Below are 19,274 nucleotides of genomic sequence, written 5' to 3'. Positions count from 1 at the left end.
CGTAGCTTACCTAACAAAGATGCCAAATATATAAAAATTTCAATTTTGAATTTTTTGTTAGTTACGTTAATTTTTTATTTGCACAGCAGTAAATTGCAAACCAATACAAATTGAAACGTGAAAAAATATACTGCTGTGCAAATAAAAAATCAACGTAAGTGACAAAAAATTCAAAATTGAAATTTTTTATATATTTGGCATCTTTGTATGATAAGCTACGCATTTAAAAAAATTTTTTTTCAAAAATTTTGTTTTAACAGTTTTTTGAAATTCTCTTTTAGCGTTTATAGCATAAGCAATCGAAACAGAAAAGTTGTCTAACTACTTTTCTCCGAATCAATCGGAATCAACCGAATCCTTATTTTTCAATTGCATAGCAGTGCAGGGGAATAATTTTAGTACGATTCATTACTTGGATCCTTTTTACTTTATTTCTTTTTAACCCTTTGACGCAGATGGGATACATATTTTTATATTTTTTTACACCCTCTAATTATAAGCAAACACATATTTATTTCGGTGTCTTTTAATAATAAAAAACAGTCTAATGGTTACTAAAAATGTCTGTTAGATTATTCGAATTATATTTGTACTAAAATATAAAATTGAAAAAAAAAAATTCGATTTTTTTTTCTCCATTCATATTCAAAAATTTATCAATGATTTTTTTGTAAATTGAAAAATTTCAATGATTAATAAATTTTCTTCTCACATCCAAATACCTGTAAGTAAATGCCAATTTGAAAAATTATGGTTTGGAAAGGAGCCGAGTTTGGAAGATTTTATCTTTAATCCAGAAAAAGATACCAGTGTTTTACGCTGTATTTCATAATCATAAATTATTAAAATGCTAAATATAATATTTTCACCTATTTTGATCTAAATTAATAGAAAAGAACGAAAAAAAGTCTGAGAAATACGTTTAGCAAAAATTCTGCGTCAGAGGATAAACTCTTTCTAGGGATATTTGTGTGAAACAAGGTTTTCTTGATTGTTATAAGATTTTGTTCACCTTGATTACGTAATATCATAAAAGCTTTACAAAATATTGGTTTTTGTGTCATATTACCGGTTTTTGCGTCATGTAACTATATAATCAATTTAAACCAATATTACTGATTTTATTTTGTTTTATAACCGTCGTTGAACAGCCGACCCAATTTTTATGGGTTTATGACTACTAATGTTCAACGTCTTGAAATTTTGAACCCAATCCAGGAAACAAGGGAAGTCCCGGATGAAGTATTGGGAGAAATTTGCCTTCGTGGAGGACGCTAACCCGCATTTGCGTTACATGGTGAGGAAGACCACGAGGACCTCCCACGGTTAGCCTGACGGCAAGAGGACTCTAACCCATGATCCGTCTACCACTGAGGATATTTCACATCAGCACTGTGGTCGGTGCAAGCCGGATGCGGAATTCATATTGACAGGGATTCGAACCCGGTTCGCCTCATTGGAAGGCGAGTGCTCTAACCCCTGAGAAAGCGCAAGTTTTGCACACTGCAGTCGCATCTAGCTTTTGTTTTATTGGTCACAGAGCAGAAGTCAAGGAAAAGTCACTTTTAAAAATAAGGGGAATGACCAAACAATTAAATAGTTAAAATCAATAATTAAATCAAGTCGACCGGACTGTGTAGTGATCAGGAGCTTACCTCGCCTGAAGAAGCTCCTGGGTTCGAATCACGGACAAGACATTAATGTTTTTTCATTCTCTGTCCTATCTGTCCTTTCTGTGGGAGTAACGTTTCGCAGTGAACTGATCGTTAAGACATGGCTTCCAGCAGATCATCGAAGTCAAGCATCACTGGCAGTTGTCAATGTGCGGGTATTTGACCACTTTGGTTAATCTGCGTAGGGATCGAGGGTGTGCGGCAATGGTCCTCGTTAAACTGTCTTAAAGTGCTCGACTTCGCGTGCAGGTCATCGAAATACCGAAGAGGGGGTGCCATCCCCTCTGCAGAGGATCAAAATTGTGATGGCATGTCTTCGGATCATCTTCAGGGATTTTTCCCAGACTGTTGCCAATAGCCCATTTTTCAGCTCTAGTGCGATATAAATGAACTACAACAACTGTGGGAGCAACGTTGGCAAACCTTATGATGCTTTTGAAAGAGTGACCCACAAATTTGCCCTACTAATACCAGAATGGCGAGTGTCAATCGAATGGACATTGAAAAATATTAATCTATAATTAAAAATACCAAAAGTCACAAAAAATGACTTAAATGAAGTATCTAAAAGATAAGTTTAATATTTTTCCAAAAAATTGTCCTTGTTAAGTTTTTTTTGAAAACAAATTTTATTATTTTCAATTATAAAGTAAAAGTATTTTGTAATATATTTTCTGTTTAAGAATCAAGCATAGTTAAAAAATTAGTGATAAAAATTATTTAAGCGGTTACAAAAATAGAGGAAATTCAATATAATTTTGTTTTTTTTAAAACTTATTGTGACATTAGGTCACAGCCTAATTTATAAATATCCTTTTTTAATCAATAATACTAATTCTTTTAATTTTGTAATACATTCTTTTATTTCATCATCTTTCTTTAGCCCCTTAAGCGGTAGCGCAATTTGGACATTCTCCCCCTAAAATCCCTTACCAGCTCCTTAAAAGAGCCCCTTTATTTCGAGAAGTTTCCACCCTTTTTTTTCTGAGAATTCCACGGGTCGTCGGCGTCTTTCATCTCCGCGTGTTTGTTGTGTTTCTCAACCGTAACTTTTAACGCATAATCAATTTTTCGTCTCAACTCGTGATTTTTAGGTAATTTAACTTTAACTTGCACAACATGCACTACAACTTCAATTTTAAGTCTTTGTATCTTATAAAAAGGAAGAGCGCGAAAGACGGAGGGCTTTCGATAATTTGATGTCATAGAATTTGCTGCCCTCCGCTTAACGGAGTTTTAACATTTTTTTGCTCCCACCTCCCTAAGGTGGAGAAGCTTTTTTTTTCTCGAAGATGGCTTCTCTGCGCCATCTTCATTTGATGTTGGGCTTTGTTCGCTGAAAATATCCCATCCTCGTCGCCAGAACTCTCCTGATAAATTCTCCAGCTTTTGAAAGGATGACCCGCTGACCAACTACCGTCAGGGATGGAAATCCCCCGCAGTCATTTTGAACTCCTGTTCCAGTCATCACTAGTTCCACATCCTTGGCATGAGCCATTCCTAAAATGATGTCGTGCCTCAACATGATGAGTTGTCTAGTTTGTTTTTCCTCCAATAAAACAATAGTGATTTTTTTCAAAAAGAACTGGACTGATTCCTTTTTCACTAGCCAAAAAGTTTTTGTTTGTTTCATCCTAAACTCATCTCCGATCCAGGACTGGATATCTTTTTTTTATGGATAAAAAGGTATGTGTTTTGAATATACTTGGTATCTTCTAGAACTGTTTTTGAAGAAGAAGAATTACTATTTTTCTGGGTTAGCCAAACTTCGTAAAATGTACAACTGACTATGTTTCACCCGGCCATTATTTTTTTAGTTTTTCTCTTTCTAAATTGTTATTTTTTTGCAACTTTTTCATTCTTTCTATACCCAACCTTAACAGGGCATCTGGTGCCGTTCCGCTTTTCGGTTGGTGTATATAGTTTTTAAATAAATTTATTTTGACCAGTGATTTCAAATTAATTTTTTACTATGAGTAAAGTAAGATATTATTATTCAATGTTTAATACAATTAATTTCAATAAATTTCTTTAAGTTTGGAGTAGGAAATGAACTGTTTATTTCAATAGTTTTTGATATAATAGCCAAATAAACAATAATAAATTATGCAATGTAATCAAATTTTTTAATAGACTTTATGTTTTGATTAGTTAATTAATATCTTGTTTTGGTTATTTACTAATTTGTTTCATACAATAACCAAATAGATAATTTTTTTAAGTTGAGTTGATAATAATTATTTGTCATAATTTCTGTAATTGAATATTACAATTGTTTTATAATAGTGATTAAAAATAACGATTTTGATTAGGATGATTAATATAAATATTTTTGATTAAATAATAAGTAGTAATTGGATAAGGTTTGGTAAATAATTTTTCATATAACAATTTAAAAATAAGATTCCTTTTATTTTATAAAATTGATGTTTACATAAATTATTTGAAAATTTTTTTTTCACAGCAATTGGTTAATATAATAATTATTATTTAATATTTGGTAAATTTTCTGTGAACTAAATATTTTGCTTATTATGCTTTTGAAATAGGTCATGTTTAATAATTTAATTGATTATTTTGTTGAAAGGTTATTGAATTGATTTTTAATAGGTATTGCCAATGTCTTACTCTCCTATATTGCTAAATTATTAGTGTTCTAATATATTATACTACAATTGATTGGTTTTTGAAAATGTTTGGGTATTTATTTGCACTTTGAAATAATTAATGACAATATTTTTTTCTAATGGTTGATATTTCTTGTTTATGCAAGTATATCGTTATATGATTAATTTGAAGGGTTACATAATTTTTTAATTGTGTTTTTCTTGGTACTAAAATTTATTATATTTCAATGTTTACATTATTTTCATGAGGTTACCAAATGGTTACAATTAGTAATAATACTTGTTTAATTGATACTATCATTTACTTAATATTTTTCATTAGATGACCCCAATTCAAACCCGTAATAGAACTTATTCTAATCCAATAATTATGCCTGACAACGTAAATAACATAGAGGCCAATAGGCAAACCCCTAAATTCAATTTCAATAGTCCAGAATTTTCTGGAAACTCTCAGAATGTAGAGTGGTTCCTGAACCAAATTAAAGATCTAGTAAAATTAAATCAATTTGATAATTCGGCTGCTTTATACTTATTAAAATCAAAATTGTCTGGGGCTGCTCTCACTTTTTTTCAGAATTCACCTGAATGTAGGGTGGTCACAAAGTTCGAGGATGCATGTCAGCTGCTTCAAAATTTTTTCAAACAAGAAGATTCTTCCTCGGCTGACTTGGCAAAATTTCAGGCAATCAGCCTTTTGCCCTCTGAAACTATCAAAAATTTAGAATATAGGATAGATTCTCTTGCCCATAAGGCATATAACTTTATAAATGACCAAACTGCTTTGTCTCGGATAAAAGCCATGCAGTTCTTATCTGCAATCCCTTTGCACCTTAAGGAGACTATTCTCATTGAGGGAATACAAGATTACCGCGAGATGGTCAAAAGGGCCAATCATATTGTGACAATTCAACAATCATTAGCTGGATCGGCTACTCCTTTAGTCGCAGCTCATGCGGTGACTCAGTGTGCTTCTGCTGCACCTGATCAGCTCACCTTAATTTCAAAACAACTCGAAATGTTGACAACAAAAATTGAGACTATGCAGTCTAATTGTAATATATGTTCGAAACCCCACAGCACTAAATTATGTCCCCTTTTACTTCACCCTGTACAGAACCAGGATCGGGTTGGACATGAACAACCTCGACCAACTCCAAACCTTAACTGTGCTTTCTGTAATAGGTCTGGGCATATCATGAGTGTGTGTCGAACGTATCTCAGACATTTAAGACAAAATTCATTCGGGCCATTGGCGATGCATTCTTTTCCGCCACAGTTCCCCATGGTTTCTCCCAGGTTCACTGCACCGCAGTATCCAACACCACCGATTCCTAGTCAAAATGAACAATTTAGACCGAGGGTTAATAATAATACTAATTATAGAGGTAACAATCCTTTAAACTCTCGCAGGAGGCAGTAGGGGATGGCCCTGTCTTCTCATCCACCAAACCATCCAAAATCTTTGATATAAATGAGTTTATGTCAAAATCGATGCATAATTCAAATGTTACTATTAGGGAGTTTTTGACTAACTGTAACTATAAAGAAAATACTGAACACATAAATATTGTTTCACATGAAATTAATCTTCCTACAATTGCTTCTAGCTTTAAAAATGTTAATGTAAATTTTCTACTCGATAGTGGGTCGTCAGTCTCATTATTGACATTAGATACTTTCAATGCAATTAGGGCTCATAATAAAGTAAAATTCTTATCAAGAAAAGTCCAAATAAGAACAGTTAATTCTCAGCTTCAATTTTCGGCGTGTGCTGAAATTTCCTTTAAAATCCATAATAATTTTTTTCGACATCAATTTTTTATTGCAGATATTAAGAGTGATACTTTTCAGGGAATTCTAGGTTTTGATTTTCTAAGAACACATAATGTCCTTATTAAATTCCAAGACGAGTTGGTGCAATTTAGTAATTTTTGTATTCCTTTAAATAATTTTGATAAGTTAGCTTCTAATCATACCAATAATGAACAGATTGATGTAGTTTTAAAAAATAAACTCACAATTGAGCCAGGCGAGACTGCCATTGCCCATTTAAGAATTAATTCTTTTGCTAATCAAACAAATAAAGAAGTGTATTTCACACCTACTTATAATTCAAAAATTAATATTCATCCTTCTATTAATGTTGTTGACAATAATGTGTTTAATACAATAATCCAAAATAATTCTGATAACACTGTTCATTTAAATAAAGGCTTGAATATAGGTTATATTATTTGTAATTTTGTTGTCCAAAATAGTAATGATGGTAATAATGTAGATTTAAATGATTGTACTCATCTAGAACAGTGTAATTTAATTACTGCTTCTCAGGATATTTTAAATTTAAGAAAAGATGAACTAAAATCTACTGATTTTGATTTAGCACATTTAGACATTGATCAAAAATTAATTCTCCAGAACATTTTATTGGAAAATTTTGCTGCATTTTCTAAAACCATAAAAACTTTAGGATGTACTGATCGTGTGGTTCCCTCTTTAACATTGAAAAATGACAATGCTATAAAAACCTTACCATTTGAAATTCCATATGCTTTAAGGGATGACATTAAACAAGAATTAGATGAATTAGTGGAAGCCGGGATTATTCATAGGCATGTTAGCCATTGGGCTGCTCCACTAGTCTTAGTCAAAAAGAAAAACTCAGAGAATAGTCAGGGAAAACCTAAGTATCGTTTAGCTTTGGACTTAAGATTACTTAATGCAGTGGTAGAAAGCTCCACTTACCCTTTGCCTAAAATAAGCACGATAATTAATGAGATTTCTTCATATAAATTTTTCACAAAGTGTGATATTCGTGAAGCCTATAGGCAGGTTATGCTTCCTGAACACCTACAGGACATACTAACTTTCACTACTCCTTTTGGATCCTTCGCTAATAGAAGACTCGTTTTTGGCCTCAAAACGGCAGCGAGCACTTTCCAGGCTTTAGTAGACCTAATTATTGAGGAATTAAATACTGAGGGTATTAAAGGTATCCATGCTTATCAAGACGATTTCCTAATCGGAGCAAATTCCTTTGAGGAAATGACTAATAGAATATCAGCGTTACTCAAAATTTTAACTAAATATAACTTAACTTTAGCTCCTAATAAATGTTCTTTCTTTAAAGATTCTGTTGAATATCTCGGTTTTGTAATTTCCCATAAGTGTATAACCCCTACTTCATCCAATATAGCCAAAATTACTTCATTTGCTACCCCTCGTAATGCCAAACAGGTTAAGAAGTTTATAGGTGTGTGTGGCTTTTATCGCCATTTAATTCCAAATTTCGCCCAATTAATTGCTGTGTTGACTAAAGTTGCTACAAAGCAATCTAAATTTAAATGGAGTGACGAACAACAGCGGGCATTTGATGCATTACAGAATGCATTTTTTTCGAAACCTTTTGTTCAATTACCAGATTTCAGTAAACCGTTTTTCCTAAATACTGATGCGAGCAAATTAGGCATTTCAGCAGTTTTGATGCAGGAGCATGAAGGATCTCTTCGCCCTGTCTCTTTTTTTAGTAAGGCTCTGTCCAAATCTGAGAAAAACTATCCCGCCATCAAATTGGAGCTTTATGCAATTTTTAAGGGTGTTACAGCATTTAAATCTTACCTCTATAATAGAAATTTTACAATTCTGAGTGATAGTAAACCCCTAAAACATTATCGCAAGGTTACATCACCTGCTGATATTATCACACGTTGGTTGCTTGCTTTGAGTGAATATACCTTTGAGTTTATACATATACCTGGTCATGAGAATGTGTTAGCCGACTGGTTTAGTCGTTCTCCTGATCCAAATTTTTGTCAACCTGCTTTAAATAGTAATGATTCTGAACTAATTTTACCTTTCACTGATATAAATGAAGACCATGTAATTCATGCTTTAACTAATAATGACTCCCCTCTTGAAATTTCTTTAGACACATTTAAATCTGAACAATGTAAAGATCAAAATATTCAGGAAATTATTTCTCTTTTAAACAATCCCACGTTAATTAATCAATCTAAGACTGAACATTTCTTTTTAAATGATGGTATATTAATGTATGCCACTGAGGTTTTTCCTCATAAACACAGAATTGTAGTTCCAAATTCATTAAAATCTAAAGTGTTAAATATTTGTCATGTTTCCCATTCTGGTATTCAAAAGACGTATGAGCTTGTGTCTAAAAGATATTATTGGAAAAATTGTTACAGTGATACCTGTAATTATGTTAAGTCTTGTGAATTATGTATTAAACATAAACAGTCTGCGAGCAAGCCTGCTCCTTTAAAATCAATGTGGCTACCTCAGAGGCCTGGACAATTTGTCTCAATGGACATTGTAGGACCCATTAAGAATTGTGGATATATTTTAACTTCCATAGATCATTTTTCTAGACATTTAATTTTAAACCAACTAGTCAATTTAACCACTGAGACTGTTTCTAAACATTTAATGAATTATATTACTCATTATGGTAGAATGTTATACCTATTAACAGATCTAGGCACTCAGTTTAAAGCTGAGGTTTTTGAATTAATCAATAAAAAGTTAGGCATAAAATTAGCCCATAGCAGTGCTGCTCATCCTCAAAGTAATGGAATGAGTGAACGCATTAATCAAGCTATTAAGTCTTCTGTTTTAACTTTACATGAGAAAGGTGTGTCATTTGCAACCAGCTTATTAATTCACCAAAATATATACAATGGTTCAATTCACTCTTCAACCAAATTCACCCCTAACTTACTTCATTTTGGTCGTAATTTGGCCTTAATTTTTGATTGTTTTGAAACTAGTGTTGAACCAATACATTTGGATAAATCTCACTATTTATTGGAGACCTTAAATGAGCTCAATATTGCATATGAAAATGCTTACCATAATTCTGAACGAGCTCAAGTCAAACAAAATTCGAGACAAGGTGCGAAAGCAAAATTAAGATCACTAAATATTGGTGATATTGTCTATTTAAAACATACTAATGTGTTTAAACCTAAATTTGATGGTCCGTTTACTATTTTGTCAAAATTTAATGATGTGGATTATGTAATCCAACTGTTGGACAATACAAGGGCACCTAAACTAACTGTTCATATAGACCGTTTACGTCTATGTCCTCATAGGAGGCAAAATTTGCTTTTTCATCCCTCTTTGGATACCTCCCCTAGTGTAATTGATAGTGATATGACTCTCCCTAAGGCTTGTCCTTACAATTTAAGAAGTAAATAATTTTTTTCTAATAAATTTTGGTTAAATGTAACATTGATATGTGTGATGGGTGTTATTTGGGTATCGGTGTATGTGATGCTGGCCGTCATATCCGCGGAACATCGGGATCCTGTAGTACTTGTCAGGCAATACCAGTGATTTTTTTGGTTAATTTTTTTGGTAAAATTTTTGGTATACAGTTCTTGTAACTAATTTTGTCAATAATTCTAACATTTTTTTAATTGAATGAGGTATTCAAATTGTGATATGGTTTGTATGGTGGATGATGGGCAGTGTCCTCCTTGTTGCGACTCTGCAAACTTATAAGTATGGGTTCGTGTTTGTGGTTGTTCATGTCTAACTGATTGCAATTTTTTTAACAAATATTTCATGTTAATATTTGTATTTTTTTAAATTACGTAAACACATAATTGTAATTAATTAATGACGTCTGATTTTCGAATGCCAATTTTTTTTGTGTTTCGACCCTGTAGTTCTGTACAGTATTTTTTTTTCCTTTTCTAGTATGTCATAAGTCACTATTATTACATACAAAATTTTTTTGGATTTTTTTGCAGAGTGAGAATTCTCTTTGCATAATGATGTATAAAAGTACACCTCATTGTACATCTCAAGGTGTCACAACGGTTGTTATGATTTTTTATTGTTTTGTGTTATGTTGTTTTATACAAAATTGTTGATGCTGAGTTTGTTAATTATTGTTCAGCAATTTTTGTTAGGTAATGCTTTTTGTAAGCAATGTGTCAAGGCCTTGTGTTTTTGTTTTGTTTTAGCAGTTTTTTTTGGTCAAAGTTCTGTGAGTCAATTTGTTGTTTTTTTAAGTGTTAAAATTCCTTGCAGTTTTTGTTAAGTTTAATGTTTTGCCTAGGCTTTTCCTGTTACAACTAGTAAGTTTAATTGCAATTTTTTTTAAATTTTTTTTTTTCAAGTCTAAAATTAATAAATTTTTATGCACTTATTGCTCTCACTAATGACTTTGATTTGTTTCAGGTATGCAGTTTGATGTGTACTAATTTTTTTGTCGTTTTAACTCGGATTACTACTTATCAATCTTGTTTGATTGGTTTCAATTTTTTTCTCAAAATTCACTTAATAGATTGATGTACAAAATGTTGTACAAAGTTTTCTTGTTCGTTTAAGCTCGGAGTATTGTCAGTCTACAATGGTAGCCTGATTTTTTTTCGTTTGTTTGCAATTTTTCAATTTTTTTTCATAATAATTTCCAGCAAACAAAATCAATTTTTTTCAATTCCTTCTTACAAGGAATAATTTGAGTTAATGTCCTTTACCTCAAAAAGTGCTTTTCCACTATTACTAAGTGAGATTTTTTTTTTGAATAATCAATTATCCATTTTACCTCCTTAATGTTATTTTCTTTGGAGAAGATTTTCTCAGTCTACTTCATGTAGCCTGAATTTTTTTATACGGGTGTTATTGCACTTATAGGCATTCACATGCATCAAGGCATATGTTGTTTATGTTTAATTTATAGTACATGTGTTGACGATTCTGTGTCAAAATGTTTGTTTTCATTTAGCAAACAATTAAGATTGTTTTGTGTTTTTTTCGTCCATTTATCAAACAAGTAACATTGTTTGCCTTTTCACTAATCAAGATGCAGCCATGTAAAGCTGCTTATATGTATGTGTTGTTATGTGTTACTAATTTTTGTATGTCTTATGTTTGAGGCACAGCTTTTCTCATTTCAGACTCTTACTATCAAAAGTTTTAATATAGATTGTTATGTAAACAGCTGACTATTTGTAAGTGGAGTAGTGGTGAACTGGAGTTGCAGGCTGTTAGAACTTAATTTCATTTATAAGTTTTTTTGGATTAATATTTTTTGGCAAAAACAAAAAAAAAAAAAAAAAAAATTTTCTTCAAAAATTTTTTTCTGCAGTGGGGGGTATAATGTGACATTAGGTCACAGCCTAATTTATAAATATCCTTTTTTAATCAATAATACTAATTCTTTTAATTTTGTAATACATTCTTTTATTTCATCATCTTTCTTTAGCCCCTTAAGCGGTAGCGCAATTTGGACATTCTCCCCCTAAAATCCCTTACCAGCTCCTTAAAAGAGCCCCTTTATTTCGAGAAGTTTCCACCCTTTTTTTTCTGAGAATTCCACGGGTCGTCGGCGTCTTTCATCTCCGCGTGTTTGTTGTGTTTCTCAACCGTAACTTTTAACGCATAATCAATTTTTCGTCTCAACTCGTGATTTTTAGGTAATTTAACTTTAACTTGCACAACATGCACTACAACTTCAATTTTAAGTCTTTGTATCTTATAAAAAGGAAGAGCGCGAAAGACGGAGGGCTTTCGATAATTTGATGTCATAGAATTTGCTGCCCTCCGCTTAACGGAGTTTTAACATTTTTTTGCTCCCACCTCCCTAAGGTGGAGAAGCTTTTTTTTTCTCGAAGATGGCTTCTCTGCGCCATCTTCATTTGATGTTGGGCTTTGTTCGCTGAAAATATCCCATCCTCGTCGCCAGAACTCTCCTGATAAATTCTCCAGCTTTTGAAAGGATGACCCGCTGACCAACTACCGTCAGGGATGGAAATCCCCCGCAGTCATTTTGAACTCCTGTTCCAGTCATCACTAGTTCCACATCCTTGGCATGAGCCATTCCTAAAATGATGTCGTGCCTCAACATGATGAGTTGTCTAGTTTGTTTTTCCTCCAATAAAACAATAGTGATTTTTTTCAAAAAGAACTGGACTGATTCCTTTTTCACTAGCCAAAAAGTTTTTGTTTGTTTCATCCTAAACTCATCTCCGATCCAGGACTGGATATCTTTTTTTTATGGATAAAAAGGTATGTGTTTTGAATATACTTGGTATCTTCTAGAACTGTTTTTGAAGAAGAAGAATTACTATTTTTCTGGGTTAGCCAAACTTCGTAAAATGTACAACTGACTATGTTTCACCCGGCCATTATTTTTTTAGTTTTTCTCTTTCTAAATTGTTATTTTTTTGCAACTTTTTCATTCTTTCTATACCCAACCTTAACAGGGCACTTATATTGACATTTTTTTTGCAATATAATTTTTCAAGCATAGTTGAAAAATTAATGATAAAAATTATTTAAGCGGTTACAAAAATCGTGGAAATTCAATAAAATTAGAATGAGATAATCAAATAAGTTTTATTATGGATGATTGAGGTAACCCTGTCAAACCTGTTTTGGTGTTTTAGTTTCTCCTTCTATGGTAGTGATTCGTTAGATCAGAGGTCGCCAAAGTGGTCTATACAGACCCCCAGGGGTCTATGTAACAATAGTGAGGGTCGATCTGAGCCAGGGGGTCGAATGGGGGTCGATCCGAATCGGAAGGGTCGATTGGGAATCGAAGAAAAAACAGTTCTTAATACGCGAATCACACATACCTAACTGAGTATGTAAAATTTGTGAATTGTTTTTATAATTGACTTAATATCAGTTTCTTTATAAAACATAAATTAATAAACTTATATTTATTCGGGTGAAATAAGTATTTACGTACCAGTGGCACGAAATCTGCACTTCTGGTTTATAAGTCAATGTGAGCTTGTCCAAATGTCACGTGAGACGAGCATAGACATTACAAACGCAAATATCATACGCAGTTTCAGTTATCTTTGCAAACTGTGTTGAATATTTGCAGTGTCATTATTAAAACTTTTATATATATACAGGTCATCTTCAAAAATTGCGCGACGATTTTAAACTGCGCTTTGTTGATTTGGAAAACATTGACATCCCAGGTTGGATTATTGTGCCATTACTGCAATTTTCTGCTCAAATTGAAAACGTGGACATCAACCTGCGAGATGAGCTTGCTGAATTATTATCGGATCTTGAAGCAAAGACGCTGCTTAAAAATTTAACAATAAGCAAATTTTGGACAAATATAAATATAATGCAACAATATGTAAAACTTTACGAAATAGCTCAGTCATTTATGCTAGCATTTCCAAGTACCTATATGGTTGAAGCCGGTTTCAGTCACGTAAATTCAATCTTAACTAAGTACAGAAATAAATAAAATGTGGAGTTTCGAGGGAATTTTAGATTAAAATTGACCAATTTTGAACCCAATATGGTGAACCTTGCAAAAAAACACCAGGCACACCCATCTCATTGATTAAGAAGCAATAAATCTGTAGTTACTTTACTTATTTTTTCATACAACTATTGTTACACAACGTACTATTACTTTAATAAATGTTTAAATCATAAAATAAATGCGCAAACACAGTATCTAATAGAGTTTTATTTTAATTAACAGAAAATTACTTCTATGCCTGTCGATGAAGATTTCGAAAAACTATTTAGGTGTCGATGATCAAAAAAGTTTGGCGACCCATGCCTTAGATTATCGAATTTTGTTTAGATATCAACCTCTAATGTTCATAATTTTTGTCTTCATTTTTCATAGGATGCTAACGTGGCAATGGAATTACTAATTAAGCGTACTAATTACCTTTAGCTTATAAGAATCTTATTTAATGTAAGGTACCACTTGCTAATTTTGTCAAATTTTAAATAAGTTTTGCTACTTTTCAATAAAAAGAAAACTTTGCCAATTTTAGAAGGTGCTAGTTTGGAGAGAGGATCGAAATTTAATTTTTGGATGTTCATATTTACATTTGCTGATCTTTCCGCGTTTGTACTTTGTAATTTTTACGTTTTAGCTAATATATCTATAGTGTAATTGCGCATATTAAAAATTTTAATGGTACTTTCGGTTATCGAAAAGTCGCCAAAAAATAGAGACCGATGTAGACTTTTTATTTATTTTTATTTTATATAATTTTTAAGCACTTAAAAATTAGGTGAAATGTTAAGCACTTAAAAGCTAGGTGAAATGTTAAATATAAAATTAGGTAAAATGTTAAATACCATGAAAAAAAAGTAAGTAAATAAAATTAGTACCTGAATTTTTAAATTTTTGACTTTACTACTTTTATCAATTCAAGGCATTTAGTTTTCATTTTTGAAAAAAAAATTCAAAGCAAAACTAACATTCATAAAAACATTATCTCCTACGCAATGCGCTTATAAATACAGTCGAATTTTTTTCAAGTTGTCAATATCGTATTCACCAATCGAATTAAAGTGACAAATATGTTCTTATTTTTTCGCCCCTCCACTACGAGTACCCCTTTTTTCACCCCTCTACTACACAATTACAATAAACGTCAAACGTTAAAAATTACGTCAAGTGAAAAAAAGTGAAGTAAAATAAAAAAAAAAGTTAAAAAAAATTATATAAGTAAAAAGAAATAGTTGAATTTCGTAGCGTCCGGCTAACCGTAAAGTACCTGAATTTTATAATTGTTGACTTTCCACTTTTATCAATTCAAGGCATTTAATTTTCATTTTTGAAAGAAAAAAACTGTTCAAAACATGACTAACATACATAAAAATATTACCTCCTACGCAATATGTTTATAAATACAGTCGAATTCTTTCCAAGGTTTCAATATCGTATTCACCAATCGAATTAAAGTCACAAATATGTTCTTATTTTCTTGCCCTTCAACTACGAATTGAAATTACACGATTACACCAAACGTTACTAAGTTAATAAGATTAGAAAAAAAAAATCACGATTTCGTGTTTGAGTCGTTTTATTTTCACGATTTCTCAGGTCGTATCTGATTTTAATGGTTGAATAAAGAGCTGAAGAAGTGGTGCGATTGAATCAAGAGTTAAATTCGTCTATCGTTCTTAAATGCAATGTATTTAGGTTTAAACACTGGCAATACGGAAGTTATTACTTCGGAAGTTTAACTTAGTTTTTTTTTATAGCGTTTTTAATTGTTTAGACTGATTATATTGTTGTTGTTGATTATGTTGTTATAAGCCGATGTCGAAGTGTCATATGACATAAGTTTCATTTAATGATTATCACTCTTGCTAAGTATTATTTTATTGAAATAATCATTACAAAACTTTTTGTTGTGATTCGAGTGTAGTGTTACTAGAAGATGAGTTCGGGCTTGATTCTGCAAGTCCGAGCCCAGAGAATTTTAATCCAAGCATCCAAGCTCACCAGAGGTATTATTATTGGATACATAGGATTATTTGGAGCCCGCGTTTCGATAAATGAGTCGGATAAAGGCCAAATTTTACTGTCCAGTAATTTGGTCTTTGATGTCTTAACAAAGAAATTAATCATTTAAACCTTTTTTTTTTAATCACAACTTGTAAGTAGAAAATTGCTGTAATTCTTTACATCTTATAAATTTTATATCTTTTATAGATAATACTGAACCAAACGTTTGTTTAAAAGTAGAAAAAATGTAGGAAATTCTATCATGAAGTCTGAGCCCGCTCGAGCCCAAAACCTTTTTACAGGAAAAAAGCCGACCCGATTCGGGCTCGCGCCTTCGAGCTCCGCATCTCTAATCGATACGCATATTTAGCGAAAAAAACGCATCTAAATTTTCTCTCTCTCACACGCTGAATGATGGGGTCTTCGGGCTCGGGATTCCGACCTCAGGCTGAGCCCGTCTCAGCAATAAATCGATACGCATATTTAGCGAAAAAATTCATCCAAATTGATTATTTTTCTCTCACACGCTAAAGAATGAGGTCTTCGGGCTCGGGATTTCGGGCTCAGCCTGAGCCCGTCTCATCAATAATCGATACGCATATTTAGCGAAAAATTAATTTTTTTCTCTCTAATACACTGAATAATAGAACTTCCTCTAAAGTGCCATATTTTTTAAATTTAGTAGAAAAAATTTGTATCAGTTTAATAAAATGAAAAATTTCTAAAATTTTCACTTTAAAGGTTCTGTACTCTTCTCTATTTTAAGAATTTTATAAAACCTTAAATAAATCAATAAACCTAAGCTGATACCATTTCGATAGTAAAGTGATTGCGTCAACCATATCAAAATCTGACGAATCATTATTGAAATAAAATATATTTATCAAAATATGAAAAATTATTAATCCTCTGAGTCAATGCAGTGAGCAATCAAAATCAGTTTACTTGTAATATAAAAATGCTCCTAACGAATTCTATTTGGAAGCTGCATTATTAAAAGAACAACTTTCTAATCCACTTGTCAAATAAACGGATATTGATGATTTTAATTGACTACGATAATAATTTGGCCAACATTTATAATTATTTTCTCATTTAAATTTTAATTTATAATTCAAATGTGTTCCCCCTTTTCTAGTATCTTTTTATTTACAGAACTTTTCTAAGAATAACAGTCTTTTGTATGAAAAATAAGATGGTTGGCTTTTGCACGCTTTATACGGTGTTTCGTAAAGATTGCCCTTAATATGTATTTTTAGAATTCGTATGAAATATGAAGGTAAAGAGATACACACATTGGGGGCCGTAAATTAAGTTTTGACTGCAGAAAAAAACAAAGAAAAAGCTATCGATATCTAACCGATTACAGTGGAGAAGGCAACAGGTTTAATTGGAAATTAAACTTGAAGATGTTTCTAATAATCGTCTTTCAACTCTTTGTGTCCTTTTGCAATCAAATCTGTATTGTTGCTTATATTCCTGTATCCCGATTTATCAGATTTCAAAAGCTTTATTTGTTTTTATCCATGTTAAATAGTTTTTCACGGTCTCTAATGTGAATACTTCCTTGTTTTCATATTTGATAAGAATTCTAAAGATATATATTAAGGGTGATCTTTACAGAACACCCTGTATACCTAAAAATTTTGGAATATTTTAAATAAAGTTAAATAAAGGGCAATTTTATTCTAAATAAGACCGTAAACTTTTCTCAAAAATATTATTACTTTAACGAAAAAAAAAAAGAAATTTTTAAAAGTAAACAATAATAAATGAATAAAGTAGATAGCTAGAACGTATGTATGATAGATAAAAAGTATGACATACACCAAACAGAAAATAAAACAGATGTAAAAGTAACATATCGAAAACTTTTTTTCAAAGAAATAAAAATCGTAGCCTAAGTATTAGAAATAATAATATGTATTATTTTACCAATATTATTAGATTTTAAAATACATCGTTCTTAAAGTGATAAAAAACCTTTTTCTCATTGCCCATGTATTTTGTCTCAGCTACAGCATCAGTCAGAAATATAAAAACACTTTAACCATGTTTTTTCTCGAGTTCTAATTGAAGAAAGGAAAACATAATATGTTTTCAATAGATTTGAAAGAAAATTAAATAATAATAAAGAAAATCAAGATTTTTAAGTGTGCGTATTTTCTCCCCGAGTCAAATGCGATATTTCCTGTAAGTTTTTAATTTAGATGAGCTTAATTTAATATTTTTAAGAAGATTATTTTGAATATGTGTATTATCGAAATGCGTAGGATGCGAACAATTTTTGTATTGGAAACTTCTTGACCATTACATTATTTCGGAATTAAATCTAATAAATTTTTTTATTACAAACTTATTGTTAATTCATTTTTTTTTCAAATTGCATGCAATTTTGTAACTGATTATTTCCTTAATTGTTATGTAAAAGTACTAAAATGTAAATGTAATTGTACTTCCTTGATCAAGTATGCAATTGAGAAGAATAAAATCTTTAATATATCATAAAATAAAAATATATACCGTTCCACTGTATGCAATAGAATGCATTCTAGGTACTTTTTATTGTTATGATTTGTTATAGTAAAACAATAAAGTCAAAGATTCTGTTTTTGGAAGTCTTAATCATAAGCAATAAAAGGATTACTGTTTTTTTGTAATGTTTCATATTTATAAACAGCTTTCGAAATTCAAATGCGCGCTTGTATGTGAAAAAGAGAATTATAGTTATAATACTTTAAATAATACTTTAGCCAATAATACTTTAATAATACTTTACAACTTTAATAATACTTTAAATAATACTTTAGCTTTAATAATACTTTAAATAATAGCTATAATACTTTAAAATTTTGAAATTAAATTGCTATCTCTTGTGAATCATCGGTTAATTCAGTCGAAGTTATTAAATTTATCGATCGAAATTTTTTTTAAAATTTTGGTTTTTAATTTTTTTAAAATTTATTTTTTGTTGAAACCTTGTATTACAAGTTGAGTTTAGTTCAAAAAACATTTTTATAGTAAAATGTTCATAAGATGATTTAAAAATATTTTAGAGGTACATTTTAGGGACAGTGATAACAGTAACACTCAAAAATATGTTGTTGTTGTAGTTCATTTACGTCGCACTAGAGAAAATTAATGTGGGAAAACGATCCTATCATGTTATATTCCAGTCAATTGAAATGTAACGACAACAATGGAAAACTGCGACAATATTATTAGATTTTTATATTTATTCTCTTATCAAACTTAAGTTAGAAATATTTATAAAGAATTATTAAAAATATTTTTCTGAAATAGTTACAATGTGATAAAAAATGATTATTGATATTTTCATTATTAAACTCCCGAAAATTAATTTATCACGAATTATGAAAAATATCTTTCGAAACTAGTTATAATGCGATAAAAAGCATTGTTGATAAATTTATTATTAAACATCCGAATCAATCGAGAATTATTAAAAAAACCTTTCAAAAATAATCATAATGCAAAAAAAAATTATCGTAAATTTGTTATTAGATATCCAGAAATTAACTTATCAAGAATTATCAAAAATACCGTTGAGAAATAGTTATACGATAAAGAAACATTGTTGATAAATTTATTATTAAACTCCCGAAAACTAATTTATCAAGAATTATCAAAAAATTTCTTTCAGAAATAGTTATAATGCCTTAAAAAAATCGCGTTGATAAATTTATT

Source organism: Parasteatoda tepidariorum, chromosome 4 (genome assembly GCF_982258835.1).
Source record: "Parasteatoda tepidariorum strain Cologne lab strain chromosome 4, Ptep-v5.0, whole genome shotgun sequence".
NCBI lineage: Eukaryota > Metazoa > Arthropoda > Arachnida > Araneae > Theridiidae > Parasteatoda > Parasteatoda tepidariorum.
This window is presented reverse-complemented; position numbering follows the sequence as displayed.